The sequence below is a fragment of the Chroicocephalus ridibundus genome, chromosome 9 (genome assembly GCF_963924245.1).
Source record: "Chroicocephalus ridibundus chromosome 9, bChrRid1.1, whole genome shotgun sequence".
NCBI lineage: Eukaryota > Metazoa > Chordata > Aves > Charadriiformes > Laridae > Chroicocephalus > Chroicocephalus ridibundus.
This window is the reverse complement of record NC_086292.1, coordinates 26,667,776-26,682,668: the sequence shown is the minus strand read 5'-3', so window position 1 is coordinate 26,682,668 and position 14,893 is coordinate 26,667,776. Positions and strand designations below refer to the sequence as shown.

The 14,893-nt window shown below is 49.8% G+C and overlaps 1 long non-coding RNA gene across 1 annotated transcript; it reads left to right on the top strand.

The window, feature by feature from the left end:
• Positions 1-5,436: 5,436 nt before the first annotated feature.
• On the top strand, positions 5,437-14,129 carry LOC134521159 (uncharacterized). Its single transcript, XR_010072658.1, has 3 exons — positions 5,437-5,554; positions 7,705-7,758; positions 13,946-14,129. It is a non-coding gene; the product is annotated as an uncharacterized LOC134521159 (long non-coding RNA).
• The last annotated feature ends 764 nt before the right edge of the window (positions 14,130-14,893 follow it).

Below are 14,893 nucleotides of genomic sequence, written 5' to 3'. Positions count from 1 at the left end.
ACTCAGGTACCGCATACGTCCCTCATCCATCACCACAGAGTCCTGGGACTCCGGACAATCTCCCCAAACTGCTGGGCCATCTGAAGGCCAATGTCCGCTGTTGAAGGTGAGCTTGGGTTTCTCCTTCAGGACTCCCATTTTATTATCCTGTTGGATATTTCTCCACGGCTTGGTTTCTTTTCTCCCGGTTGTCTTTGCTGCTGGGCTTTGAGTGCATCGTGACCCGTGCTCAGTACAGCCTCTCCATCCCCTTTGGAGATGGTTCTGGGAACGATGCATTTAATCACGCGTAATGAAAGCAAACGGTGTAACGTCAGTGGTGTCTCTTCTCTCACCCCTCCAGCAATTTCATATCCTGTTGTAATAATGGAAAGGATTAAAGGCGAGATGGGAAGCGGTGACACGAGGACGCGGCGCTGGGGTGGGCGGCCGGCTTTCCGCCTCCTCCTGCCGTTAGGAAATCTCATTTTGCAGGCTGGCCCTGCTCGTTACGCCCATTTGAGTGAAACAATTCCTTCTGCGAGCGGCACAGCTGAAATAAAAAGTTTTGTTTGGTTTTTTTTTGTTTTTTTTTTACAGCTTTGCCCCTACGTTGCTGGCTCGCCCGACATCTTCGGCATTGGCGTGAGTGCCAGGCATGGTCTATCCAGGTGGGGCTGTTAATCCTCATCTTAATTTGGGTTTTTGAGGACAGGTTGAGCCCATGGAGATGGGTTCATGCATCATTGATGGGAAGGTAATGGGAGAACAGATGTAAGCAGCTGGTTATCTCTGTAACCCATTAATATATGTCCTAGGGCAAAATAGCTCCAGGGCTGCATGAGACGTGTCTCCTCTCTCCTTTCTGACCTGGAGAAGAGGAGTGGGAGGTAAAATGCTATTTAAAAGAGGAGGGGGGGGGAAGCTCAGGACCTAATCCTGCCTGTGCTTGCTCCTGGCCTGGGTGGGCATCCCTTAAACAGGAGCAGCCCGTTAGAAACCCCCCATGCCCTGAGCACGCCGGGGGACGGGCTGGGTGTTTAAGACCTGATGAACAACAACATTGATGATGCAGGGAAGACGATGCTGCAAACCCCTCACCCCACCCCCCGTAACAGCTGGAAACCAGGCTAATGGGGCATGCAGGAACAAGCTTGTTAATAAAAAGAAAAAAAAAAAAAAAAAGGGCCAGTCATCAAAAATCAAACGGAGTCGGTATCTTCTGGAAGGGAGAGGGAAAGGGGAGGTTTAGCTGGAGACAAAGCACCTTTGTCTCTAGTTAGAGGAACAGCAGAGGCGGCGAGGAAAGATGAAAGCTCCATGTAAAGTACCAGGTGTTTTGATCTGCAATTGAGTTACCTCCAAGATGCTCTGGGAGGATCCCCCAAGTCAAATTAGCTTCTGAGGATTTGTTTTAAAATAATAACCATGGAAAAAAAAAATCCTTTTTTTTGTGTCTTTGAGACTAAAAGCTTTAAATGCAGGGGCCTGAGCCATCTCCCCAGTCACCCCCCGGTACAGAAGCATCCCTTCCTCTCCTGCAAGGCTCTGCTTGGAACTTTGTTGGGTGATTCCCCCCACCATGAGCTCACTCTGGAGCCCAGACCCCTCTAGTATGAGTAGATGTTTTTTTCCCTCTGCTGTGATGACTTATTTTGGATTTATGGGCTGTCTTGGCTGTGCAGGGAGCTCCACAAGTACGAGGGGCAGCGCATGAACTCGGGGGGCCAGGGAAGGGTGACTTTTGCAAGGAGACATCATAGTGAGGAGTCAACCTGTGACCTCTTGCTGCCTCCTCTTGTGTGAGTCTGGCTTAGAAAAGCCTTGTGTTTCCTAGGAGTTAAGGAAAAATAAAAACTGGAATGATCTTTCAAGAAGAAATGGTGTCTTTAGGAACCAAGCGTGTGAGCACCCAGGACCCATCCCTACCTCCGCTTTGGGAACAGACTCTCCACCACCCATAGGCATCATCCCAGGACCCGACCTGGCCCAACCCACGCTTAATCATTAATGAGCGTCTGAAGCCAGAGATGCTTCTCTAGGATGTTCCTGGCATTGGAAACTCTTAATTTACTGCCAGGATGGTTCCCCACGGTCTGGCTTCGGCTCGGAGAAATAGATAACTGACAGCCGGTGAAAGCACCGTTTCATCCAGCGACGGGGTGAATCCAGCAAATAATTGTCCAAAGATTATCGCAGCGTAATGGCGCAACAACAGCAGCCGCCGCACATCATTAGGGCTTACCAGGGAGCGCGGGAAGAGATTCAACAGAACTAAGGCAAACAAATGACGAGCAAAATACACAGCAGATGTAGCGTATTAGTTGTGCACGGATTGACTTAAGAGCTGTGTGTCAACAGCATCGGAGCAAGGCCGGGGTTGGCAAAGCCCCAGGCTGGTTGCATCTCCTGAGCGCGGCACTTTCCTCATGGGTTCTTGGATTTAAAGGAGTTGATGGGTGCTCAGGAGAGGTTGGGCTCTCCTGCGCTCTTTCTCTTGGACTTTGGAAAGAGGTATCTGGGGTTTTCATCCACCTCCCTGCCTGCCAGATGGGTGCGATAACCCATGCTGCTTCTGCCTTGTCCCTCCAAGTGGTAACTCCTTTTGCCCAACTTCTTTTCCAGCCCTCAAAAGTCTCTCCGCTGTGCTGATACGGGCCCCACTCCTCTCCTTTTTATTATATTTTATTCCATGTGTGTGCAACGGGGTCCTGCACCATCGCCGTTTGCTCTGTGTCTTTAGGCAGCCTCTCGGGCTCAGAGCCCTGCAAATATTTGGGCTGCTCTGTCAATGGGAACACAAGGATTAGCAATTTCCAGTTGCCCGCGTGTGGGGAAAAATCAGGATGATGGGAGCCTGTGGCAGCATCTCATTGCTCCCTGCAGCCGGCCGTTCCCTTGCTCCATGGGACAGGGACCGGCCAGTTGGAGGGGCTGCCCCAGCACAGGAACACCTCCCAGTTTCTCACTGGGAATGCTTTCATCCCTCCAAACCTGCAGTGAACTTCTCCATGAGAGAGGAATCGATGCTAATAGGGTTTACTCCTTTTTAAGTATAAAAAGAAGCATTAAGGTATTGGTGGAAGTTGGCTGGGGGTGGGGAAAGCAGGTACCTCCAGATTAGGTTGCCTCAATTAAGAGCTGCAAGTAGTTGGGATGAAGGTTGTCTGGACTGTTAAATTTTGTTTAACCAGTAGGAACTGGTGGTCATTTTGGGGTGGTTTCTAAGAGGAATGGAAACCCCTGAAGTTTCTGGCTTTTTTGGAGCTGGCAACAACTTTCTGCCCTAAAGGTCAATCCTTGGGGTGAACGATCCAGGGGAAAGCAAAGCATTTGGGGACTTAATTTTTCAGTAAAAATGGCTTTGTACGTTTGTAGTTGTTTTTTAGCCTCTTGCTGTGTTAATGCAGACCTCAGAGCAGCTGGGGGAAAAAAAAGGTTTATTGGATGATGGAGATATTCTTGCATTGAGCATCAGCTGCAGGCTGCCTCCCCACTCTCTTCCTCTGATGATTTATATCCCTTTTATTGCTCCCCTACCCTCAAGCACCCAAGTGCGGGATGAGGAGGATGATGGTCCATCACCAAGTTGCAACATTACCACTTCATTCTGCAGACAAGACAGATCTCCTCCATCTCCTTCCTCCGGACCACGCAATGCCAGTGACGGAGCTTTTTGTGCCTGAGATGTGCCTAAATATCACTTAACGTGAGGCAGAGCGTAAATACTCCCTGTGAGTCGTGCACTGAAGCCGAGCACGCGTCGGCTGGGGGATGTTTGCAGGCTGCACTCGCGTGCGCTGGAGAAACATATATAGGACATCACCAACTTTCAGCAATTTATTCTACCTATGCCTTTTTTATTTGTCACTATGGTAACTACAAAGTAAAGATCAAAGCAGCGTGTCAACAGCAGGAAGAAGCATTATTCCTCTCCCCTCCTTTTGCAAGAATAACTTAAGCTTGTTTTTATTTCTTTCCCATTCAGAAAAATCCCTTGCTGCTGGCCGGTGCTGCTACAAGGGGTTGTACCTTTCTTTGGCAAGGGATAAATCCTTGTCTCCAGCTGTTGAGAAATTGGAGCGCAACAGTTTGCCGATCAAATAAGCCGAATTTCCTTTGCTTTCGAGGCAAACGTGAAGCGCAGCTTGAGGGATGGATGATAGGCTAATGAGGCAGAAGATGAAGAGGGCTGATAGAGAAGGTCCTGTGTTTTAATAGTGGTGATGGCTTGGAGGGTTGGAGCGGGTCCTGGCACTGGAGGAGAGAAACTGGAGCTACCAGAGGCTTGTGGGGCAGGGACAAAATTTCTCGGGAGGAAACACTTGGTTGCTTTTCTTTCCCTGTTGGAAAACAATGATTAAATTAAAGGAAAAAGAAATTGTGGAGGAATGGCATAGTCAATAAGGTGGCCTGGCCGTGGGGTGTGGAGGTGCCCTGGGGACTGCTCTGAGACCATGATGGTCCCAGGTAGGCTCCCATGGCTGTGCTGCTTGCGGGACATCTAGCTCCCCGTGCCTGTGGTGGGACCAGTGCCACTCCTTGGGGCAGATTGCAAGAATAACAGGCGCCTTATTGAAAACAAAATAAACTTGGCTGTGTGGTGGGCGGGCATCTCCTCCTGGCTTCGTGGAGCAGCTTGCCTTGGGTGGGAAGAGAAGCTGGCAAAGCGCTGAGGCAGGTTATGGGGTCACTGCAGATCCCCAAATGCTCCATGCATCCCTGGCTGGCCGGGCTTGGTGAGGAGGATGTCGCTGCCTGCAAGCTGCTGGACCCTTGGATGGATGTTTTGTATCACACAGGGTACGGACCAGCCTGGTGGGACCCAGGGCTTGGGGAAAAAAAAGGGGGTTTTCAGCGTGGCTGGAAAAGGCAGCTCCGATGGGGATTTGATTGTCACTTAAAATGGAAATCAGCAGGCAGCTGAAAGAGTGGAGGGAGGAGGAGGAGGAGGGAGAGTGTGTATCATGCTGGCTGTCGTGGCTGGTGCAGAGAAAAGGAGGTTCAGGTCAGAAGAAGGAACCCCCCTGACAGCTAATATCACTCCTGGTCATGCCCCATGGCTCTGGAGCTTGGGGTGGATTTGGGGTCCCCATCCATACCCTGTGGCTCCAGGGCTCAGTATGGGTTTGGGGTCTCCATCCATGCCCCACGGCTCTGGGCTTGGGATGGGTTTGGGTTCCCTTTCCACGCCCTGGGGCTCCATACCAAATGTTTTAATGTGCATAAAAAAGCCAGAAACCACACAAATCTTGAACTCTGCTTGATTTTCGCTTGCTTCTCCTTAGTTATCATGGAAACGGGGTGCGAGCACCAAACATTTAGGGAAGGGCCCCGCTCTAAGCAAGTAGCTGCAGCTACAGGGCCTTCAGTGAGGCCGCTTGGGATCCAGCAATTGCCCTGCCCTGATTACCCTCTTAATTATTTTAATTATTAGTAATTGCGCTCTTCCCTGGTAGTTGTAGAAATAGAAAGGCGGGTGCAAAAAGGAAGAGGATGCTCATGGACGTGCTGCCATCGGCCATCCTTCCAGCCATCGGTCCCTTGCCTTGGCTCAAGCGAAGCTACTGTTGGAGTAAGTACAATCCCAAGCTCTGTATTTTTAATTATACCAACATGTAGCCAATATGAGCAGGCAAACTTTAACTCTGATTTAAAACGGAGGAAAAAAAGGGGGTTTTAAAATACACGAGCGCATTCGAAAGTATAAAATTTGAGGCTTCTCTCTTGCGTGTTTGCAATGCAAGCCATAATCGCTTCCTCTATGGGCTATAAAACAGCTTTTAAGTTGGAGGAAATCGATTTCTGCGTGTATTTGTTGTTTCTGCAGATGAAACGAGACGCACAGTCGCGGCAACAAGTCGTGCAGCCAATTAGGTGTAGGCGCTTAAAAAATTAGTGAAAGGCTTTCGTCTGTCAGGAGAGTTTCTGGGGGGATTTTGAGGACAGCCAGGAGACATCTGGTTTTAAGAAGGAATTGAATCCGTTTAGGAGTGGGATTATGTGATATATTTGCTTGCAGGTGCTTGGGCACGGTGGCCTCAGACTTGCTTTGAGTTTCTCCTTGCTCCCACGGTCTTTGCGTTGCGCTGAAGGTGGCTTCGGCTTAATTTTTCTTTTTAAGCAAAAGTATTCAATGGGCAAGAGGGAAAATGTACCTAGGGATGTGATGCCAGGTGCTGCCAGGTGCTCCCTGCCCACGGGAGCTGCATGGGTCTATAGGGCAGGACCTAGTCCCGCCTATCCAAGCTTTGGTCTCATGTATTTAGTGCGTTCTTTTGACAAGTAAGGCTTGTTTGGGATCACTCAGCACCTCCGCTGGTTTGTAGGGATGTGCCAAAACCCGCAGCGAGAAGAGGGGGATGGTTCAGTGCAGGTGAGCAGAGCTGGTTTTAAACAAGCAGGGGCGTTTCTAATGGTGCAAGATGTCCTTTTAGCAACAGTGAGTTAAAATTAGACCTTTAGGAGAAATTGAGAAAAGTAATTAAATTAAAATTTGGTGGGGAGGTGGATCCAGGGTCCTGACGTATGTGAGCCCAACACGGTGGGCCCACACATGAGCAACCAAAAGCTGAATTCCCACCCCATCCAGTGTGTTTGGGTTGGGTTTGGGGTTTTTTTTCCATCCTTCCTTAATTGGAGATGCATTTGTTGCTTCGAGCCAATGTTTTCCATAAGGAACAGGTTGGGAAGGGGATATTGGAAATGCCCTGACGTAGTCCCCAGTCAAGCTTGCATCTACCTTCGGCTCTGCTCTTTGGTGGCCATGCCTGAAAAACTGCAGAGGAGCTTCATAAAGCCAACAGCTCAGTAGGAGCAGACCAAACCCCAGCCTCCTTTGTCTCTAGTAAGAGACCATCTAGAATTTAATTAGGCTGTGGGTAATGAGAGAGGTGGTGGTGGGACAGGATCTGGCCATTGCTTGCTGGCTGTTGGAGCATGGACCCGTCTGGAGCACACCTCAGGGTGCCCCAACGTGCGTTATGTGCGTTATGAGTCGTTAGAGGGGGAAGGAGAGGGAGGGGAATGACTAATTACAGGGGAAAAAGCTGTTCTGGTCATCCCAGAAGTGTTTGTGAATTTGTTAAACGGATTTGTGTTGTGGCTGAGCTCACAGAGCACTTCCTCGAGGAGAGGGCACAGGGAGGCTGGTATCTGTCTCCTGGGTCTCATCCAGCACTGCCGATGTCTCACATGAGCACATAGCCCCAAAACTTTGCACCCCACCAGACTGAATTCCAAGCAGGTCACTTAAGGGGGTGCCAGCTTAGTCCTGCTCATGGTCCCCATGGGGTGGATTTGCTGAGCCTGGTGCTGCTGGTCCGTGCTCCTGAGCATGCCCCATTGCAGAACATACTCATATCCCCAGAGGGTTATAGATTTATATAAAGTTTATACAAAATTGTATAATTTTACATATGTTTCTATCCCAGGAGGGGCATAAATAAGTATTTATACCACAGGAGGGGCTGAGCCTTAACCTTCTGCACCTCCCCGCTCTGAGGAGGGCCGCATCCAGGTACCCTTCCCATTGGGTATGTGGTGGGACCGCACCAACACCTGCAATGCCTTTGAAGACGTGAAGGTGATGGGGCTATATATAGACAGGGGTGGGTTGGGCATGTTTTGGTGGAACCATCCTGTGGGAAGATGAAATCCTGTCAATGCTAAAATGCTTCCAAAAATCAGATTATTTTTTTTTCCCCATTTTTCCAAATTTTCCAGGAGCTTCCAGAAAACCTGGGAAGAACTAGCCCCTGCGAGTGCACACCTGTGTAGGTATGTATGCATGGCTGGGGTCAAAATGAGCTAGAAAAAGCCAATATATTCCTCCTGCATACTCATCTGCAGCCCAGGACCTCCTCTTTTTAATCTACATGGATAAAGGATGCAGCTATATCTGTATCCCTGTGGGTAATTCCCATGGGCAGGCAGGGTGGCAGGACCATGGAGAATATGGGACCAGGGAGCCTTTGGCATTGTTGCAAGTGCAGAGACATCAAACCAACGTTTGCAAATTGCTGACAAACTCAGTTTTGTCTGTGGCAGGTTGGCGTTGCTCGCAGCCCTTGATCTCTATCGCCACCAACAGAAGCTCTTCAAAAATTTATAAGTCGCCCTTCGAATGATGAGAAGAGCATTATTACCCTGCCTGATGCTCCAAGCCGACGGCGTTAGATGTGGAAATGCAGCTGGCTGAGGGTTGTTGGAGCTGTGGGGAAGGTTTCTGAGCTGCTTCAAGCATCACTGTTGGTGTCTGATGTATCCCAGGGATTTCTCCCTTGGAAAAGGGCTTGGGCGTGAGGAGGAGTGGGCTGGAAGTGGGTGTCCTTCCTCAAGTAGTTGCGAGCACCCCTGGGAGCTTCAAGCTGGCCCTTCCCAAGGATGGGTTGAACTTGGAGGGTGGATTGACACCCTGGAGTCATCTCCACCGCTTGTTACTTTTGGGAGTGGAAAACCCTCCCCAGCTGATGCTTTTTGTAGGCTTGTCCATAGGAACAATGTTGGATTAACCTGGTAGGGGCTCGGTTGCGTGCTTGTCATGGTCAGAGCTAGCGATGGAGGAATCCAATGTCAAGAAGGATTTGCCTTGCAATGAGGCTAGAGTGTCCTCCAGAAGATGTTTTTGGATATAAATTCGATGCTGGGCTGGAGGAGCTATGTGCTTGGTGGTGGTGGCATGGAGATCCTCCCTGCAGAGGTTTGGCTCAGTGGGTCTCTCAATATCACTCTGTCAGCACATGAAAAAGTCCAGGAGGCCATCAGTTTGGGCAAAGGAGATGCTGGCCTTCTTGGCTGTGCAGGATCAGGCTTGATGGAGCAGTGCGGGGTGAGCCCCAGGCACCTGAAGCTGGGAGTCGTAACCCCATGAGAAGCTGCAGCACCAACACCACGCAAATGCAGGTGCAGCTGCTGAAATCCTGCTCGGGGTGATGATGTTTGACTTCATCAAAGTTGGCCACAGAAGCGGTTGTGTCCTGCCACCCTTTGGAAGGAAAGAAAACACAAACCCCTCATTTCTTTGAAGCCGTGTCGGAAACTTGATATACGGATGCAGGGGGTGGGTTGGTCCCACCCAGCCCCGAGCACCCCGCAGTAGCTGTTGAGATTCATCGAAACTCAGCAACTGTATAAAAGCTGGGGATTTCCATAAAACTTATTTATCGATGCACGTTCCCCTGGCTGCCTTCTGTCTTTTGCCACTCTGGGTTTTCTGGCCTGGCTGGTGCTTGCCCATCTCTGGGGTGCCCAGGTCTCTGGGGCTGCTCTGGAAAATATTTCATGCAAAATAGCAAAAAATCTGCTGGAAAAACGCTCAGGTAGCTCGTCTCTCTTGAACGGCTGGGGCAATGTGCCATTGCCTGTCTTTGGGCAGACCCTGGGGATAGATGCTGAGTGCCCTTCCCCTTCAGTGAGGACACCTGGGCTCCTGTCAGATGTTTCTTGCCGGGTAGATGGAAGGTGAGCACTGAAGACCACCCTGGGCATCTCCGTGAGCCTTTGAAGGGTGCAGGACGTTGTTTTGCACTTGGGATGGGGTGGCGGGAGCAGATCCTGGCTGCTGTGCCCCAACAGCAGTGACAGCCACCACATTGGCCCCAGGCTTTGCAGGGGCAAGCTTGCGTCTCTGGAGATCCTAGATGTGATGCCAGCAGGGCAAGCCAGGACCACTTTGGGGTGCATCGTCTCACCTATGCCATGGTCTGGTGATGCTCTATGGGAGAGAAGAAATGGGAATCACTGTCTGTGAGAAGCACAGACCACAGATACTCCAGCCCCTGACGGCCCTTTCTGGCAGAGTGGGATCATGGGTGGTGGTGGTGGTGGTGTCTCTGGTTCACCAGGACAAATCCTGTCCTGGAGGGATGGCTGGGTGCACCCGCCTCCCCTCGCACCCCCTTGCCCAGGGATCGTCCCTCCTCAGGGACATCCCCAGCATCCCCCCACCACAGCTCGCATATATAGTCATGGGCCATGACTCATGAACGCAGCCAGCCCCGCCGCACACCCCTCTTCCTTCCCACCCCCGAGCACCTAAATATACCTCCAGCTCTGCACTGACACCCCCTCCTGCCCTCCCCAAACCCGACGCCTGCTCTCTCCCACGCTCCCCCTGCCTCCTGCGCTGTCGTCCCCCTGCACCCCGTCTCTCCCATAGAGATGGGTCCTGTGGGGATGCCAGGGACAGCCTGCACCTGCCCGGGAGGCTCCAACCCATTTCTCCCCCCGCCACCCGCCTCCGCCAGTGTCCCGCCGTTCGTATTAATGCACCGCTCAAAATACAAGCTGTGATGGAGGAGTTATATTTAGACTAAATAGACTAAATCCCTCGCAGGTGATTGGGGGGGGGGGGGAGGCAGGGTTTGATTTTTCACTGCGATGGTTTAGCCTCCAGGTCTCTTTCAGAAGCTGTGCTCCCATCCCAGCAGTGCCAGCAAACCCCCAAGGCAGTAAGTGCTTTCGGGGACAACCCCCCTCCCACCGAATCTCAGATCTCCCACGCAGATCAGAAACCCCGCAGCACCATCCAAACCCTCCCCAGACTGTCTATCTATCACTCCTGATAGATTTTGTTGCAGGGTTTTTTCAATAACTCTTTCTTTGTAGACCCCTTGATCTCGGTGTTGTACCCTGTGCAAAGCAGCCTGTGCTCGCTTTCTTTCTCTCTCTGAGGGCTTGTGTTAGGAAAAAAGGGATCTTTTTTTTTTCCCCTCCTCGAGGTACATGTGCATGCTCCAGCCCTCTAGCAAATGCAACATGACTCGAGGTGGTTTTGCTTGAGCTGATCCCAAAAGATGTGTGCTTTTAAGCTGCAAACCCAGCTCATGGAAGGGTGACAGCTTCCACTGTGTGTATGATCCCCAACTCTTGCTCTCCATCCATCCATTCCTCCATCCATCCCTTCCTGGCTTTTATGTCTCTCCATTTGTTTAAGCAAGGTGTTTTCTCCTTTGTGGATGTATAATGTTGCCTCTTACACATGCGTTGAGCAGGTCTGCAATGCACCTATGGCATTTCTTCACTCTCCCCACCATCCAGGGCTCTGCTGGGCTGGGTCCAACCCTGCATACAGCAAGATCTTACCCTCAGCTTCATCAAGGATTGAGCCACAACTTGAGTAGTTTCTGGGTGTCCAGTGAGATTTCCACTCCTGGCAAGCACAGAAATGGTGCCAGCAAAGGTTGAAGGCATCTCACAGGTCTCTTGAGCACCATATGTTCTTCCTGGGAGCTGTGAACATGGTGGATGGAACACACCAGCAAGAAAATAGGGTAAATCGTGACGGCAAATAAGGTTTTCGTCTTCATGTAAAGTTTCCACTTTTTACAAGGAAATTACCTTCCTTTTTTTCTTTTCCCTGTGGCCTAGAAATAAAGCAGCGGTGGATGGGAGGCCCACCACGCATGGCGTTATGGGTGTTTGGCAGAGATGACGTTGGGTAGGCACGTGTGCGTGCGGTTCCTCGCCCAAGTCAAAGGGAGATGAGAGGATGGAGAGAGCCCTTCCCCTGCACACCCTGGTGCACCAGCGCCTCCCCTCGCAGGGGTGCGTATCTGGGTGAAGCAGCAGCGTTTGCCTGTGTTTTAGAGGGGGTTTAGGAGGTACAGTCATGCTCTGAGCTCCCTGCGGGCCGGGAGCGAATGCTGCCTTGGCAGCATGATTATCGGAGGCTGGAAAACAGGTGAGGAAGGTTTTGGGGATTTTTTTTATCATTTCTCTCATCAAAGGAGGTGTGTTTTATGTCTGCAAACCAAAGACTGAAATGAGAGATCGGGGTTTATTTGGGAAATAAAGCTCTTTCTCTATATATTCGTTCATTGTTTTTGTTGTTTTTTGTTTTTTTTTTCCCTTTGCCTTCCTGCAGTCTATTTATCTAATCCATTTATATCTATTCATCTCTCTCTCTCCTGTTTACGTGGAATATCTTTCAATATACGTCTATGCCTGTTCCTTTCTGCATTATCTCTCTTGCCCTTATGTATCACCACCAATCTAACTAGAAAATCTCTCCCTTTCTCTCCATCTTCTTTGAATAAAATTTGTCTTTTGGATTGTTTCTCTTTCTCGCTCTACCTGTTGCACACTGCAACTTTTCCTAACCATAACCACCATTCCTCTTGAACACAATATTCTAAGAAAATGCGTCACTAGCAAGGAATTTGATTGATTATGTATGTTATGCATTTGGGGATGTGATGTAGAGCTAGGGACACATCCCGGTGATGGACTGCGATGGAAGAACATCAGTGACAAGGAGGTGCGTGAAGCCCTGGGCAGATGTCACCAGGTCTTCACGGTCTTGGGGAAGGAATAAGCCCTTCTCCCCAAGCTCTCACTGGGGTTGCAAACATCAAGTTGTGTTGCTTTCAGTCCATGTCCCTCCTCCACCTCTCATTCCTGCCAGCGTGACTCAGAGCCATCTCGGCATTCCTGGCAGGTATCGTTTCCCACCAGCTCTCAGCAGCACTGACCGGGTCAAATGCTCATTTATGCTGTTTGTGCATCACCAGGCTGCAGGGATTGGTGGGCAGGCAGTTAAATAATTTCTTCACGCCGCATCCCCTGGTGCCCTTGATTAATTTTGTTCTCAGCATATCTTGATTTTGTGCTGAGGTCTTGTCCCCACCATCCTGCTGATGTTTAACCTTCTTGACGCCAGCATGGTCAGCCCAGAGCAGGACGTTATCTCCTCTGCTAGCCCAGCTCAGTGCTCCTTCCTCCTGGGGAGGGTGAATCAGCCCATTTTAAGCCCCAGATGCTTTCTTTGGACATAGATGCTCAATGCCCTTTCCACCTTTGCAAGGTGACGTTGCTTAAAAGCAGTTCTCCAAGAAGCCTGCTTCTCATGACAGGGAGAGAGGGCTTGAGTGACCCCAGCACATCTCCAAAAGTTACAGGTATTGTCAAGGGTCACTAACATAGAATCATAGAATGGTTCAGGTTGGAAGGGACCTTAAAGATCATCTAGTTCCAGCCCCCCTGCCCTGGGCAGGGACACCTCCCACTAGACCAGGCTGCTCAAAGCCTCATCCAGCCTGGTCCTGAACACTTCCAGGGATGAGGCATTGACAGTTTCCCTGGGCAACATGTTTGCTTTAATATACTAATGTCTAGTTATTGTATTAAATTAGCAAGGAGTAGCCACCAAGAAGAGAAGGCACCCCTTTCTCCTGTAATAAGTTCAGTGATGGAGTGCCTCTTGGGTATGTTGCCAGTAATGTGCTGGCCATGTGGAAGATGACTGGCACTGATGGCAATTATTCGAGCCTTTTGAGAGACAGAAAAACAAAAAAGGGCTTCGTTCCCCTTCACTTGATCAGTGTGAGGTGAGCGCAAATTAACCCTCTGGGAGGTACCTTGATGTTCTCGTGATATGGATGCTCTTACACATGCTGCGCTGGGACAGTAGAGGAGCTCGATTGCAAGGTGTGTCTGGAGATTTCCCCTCCTCCTGTATTTTCATGTTCTTGGTGGTTTTTTTTCCTGAAATCCCCAGTTGCCTGAATCATGTTACTGTCTGAGAGAGAAGCTCAGCGTTTCCTACAGGCAACCAAATACATCCCTAGTTTACATGTGTGACCCTGACATTGTCAGGCCTGAGGAGAGAGAGAGGTTGAGCTGTTTCTAGAGAGGGAAACTCAGCCGTGTAATTACATGCATTACCAGATGTTGCTGCCTCTAAATCCCTGGGCAGGGCATTGCTGCCTACTGTCCTGATCCCTACGGCTGTCCCTTGTCCAGTAGGACCATCTTCTTGGCCTGCCCCATCTCTCCCTAGGCACACCCTCATCTCCTGTGTTGCTGTCTCCATCTCCTTTCTCAAAGGTACATGCCTCCTGCCTTGCTCCCATCACATCTTGCTGCAGGATCTTCTTCTTGGACTGTTGCTCCATCCATGGTCCCAGGAAACTCTTCCCTAAATACAATCCTCGTACCTTCAACAATCCTCCCCTTCTCTTTACAGTTGTCTCCTCTCCAACCAAGGAGGTTGGCTGGACCCTGCTTTTTGAAAGCTCTTCCCAAAAGTGGCCACCAGCCATGGAAAAACCTCATGTGGATTACGGTTTTTGAACACCCGGGTCAAGTCCTTCAGGATGCATATTGGGCATACATATCCCTTTCTTCTTTTTAACAACAGCTGTCTTCCTCGTGGCCATTTCTTCCATTGCAGAGCTCCCGTGGGACACCTCTCAGGAAAACAAGGTAAACTTGCTGAAATTATTTCCCAAATGTAAGTTATTAGCATGATTTTCTCATCAAAAAACAATAACAGAGGATTTATCTTCTTTTTTTTTGTTTTGATGGAGGCTGGGATGCGTAAGAGAGCCGGCAACACATATCCACTAGATAATTAGATTGAAAGAAAACCACCCCTCTGAAGACAATGAGATGATAAAAGAGATCAAGGTCCCTGGGAAAACTTAATCCTTCCCTTTTTTCCATTACTTCTCAGGTTATTTCACTTCGCTATTAAGAAATTTGATTTGCTGATGAGCAGGAGAGGAAGCTTCCAGACTCAGGAAAAAAATAGTTGGGTTGCATGAGGACAAGCTATTAAAGATTCAGTGATTGTACAAGTCCCGAAGGTAGAGAGTCCCCTGTGAATTAGCATGGGACCCAGGCTTTTTGGTGGAACGAGGCTGATTAAACCCTTCTTCTGTCACTGGAGATGTCCTACAGTCACCCTCAATAACAGCAGATAAAAATAGTCACTTCACCGAGCACCTGCCCATCCAAACCTGCCTGTATCTCTTTGACCATGGCGACTGGATGAGGTCTTGGGGAACCTGGATGTCTGTATGAATTCAGGTCTTAGAGCGGTTTCTTTGTGGGTGGGGTGGGTAACTGTGTCTTTCACAGAGTTGATTGGAAGGAAAAGGAGGGTCCCCATGTTCTCATGATCAAGGCTACA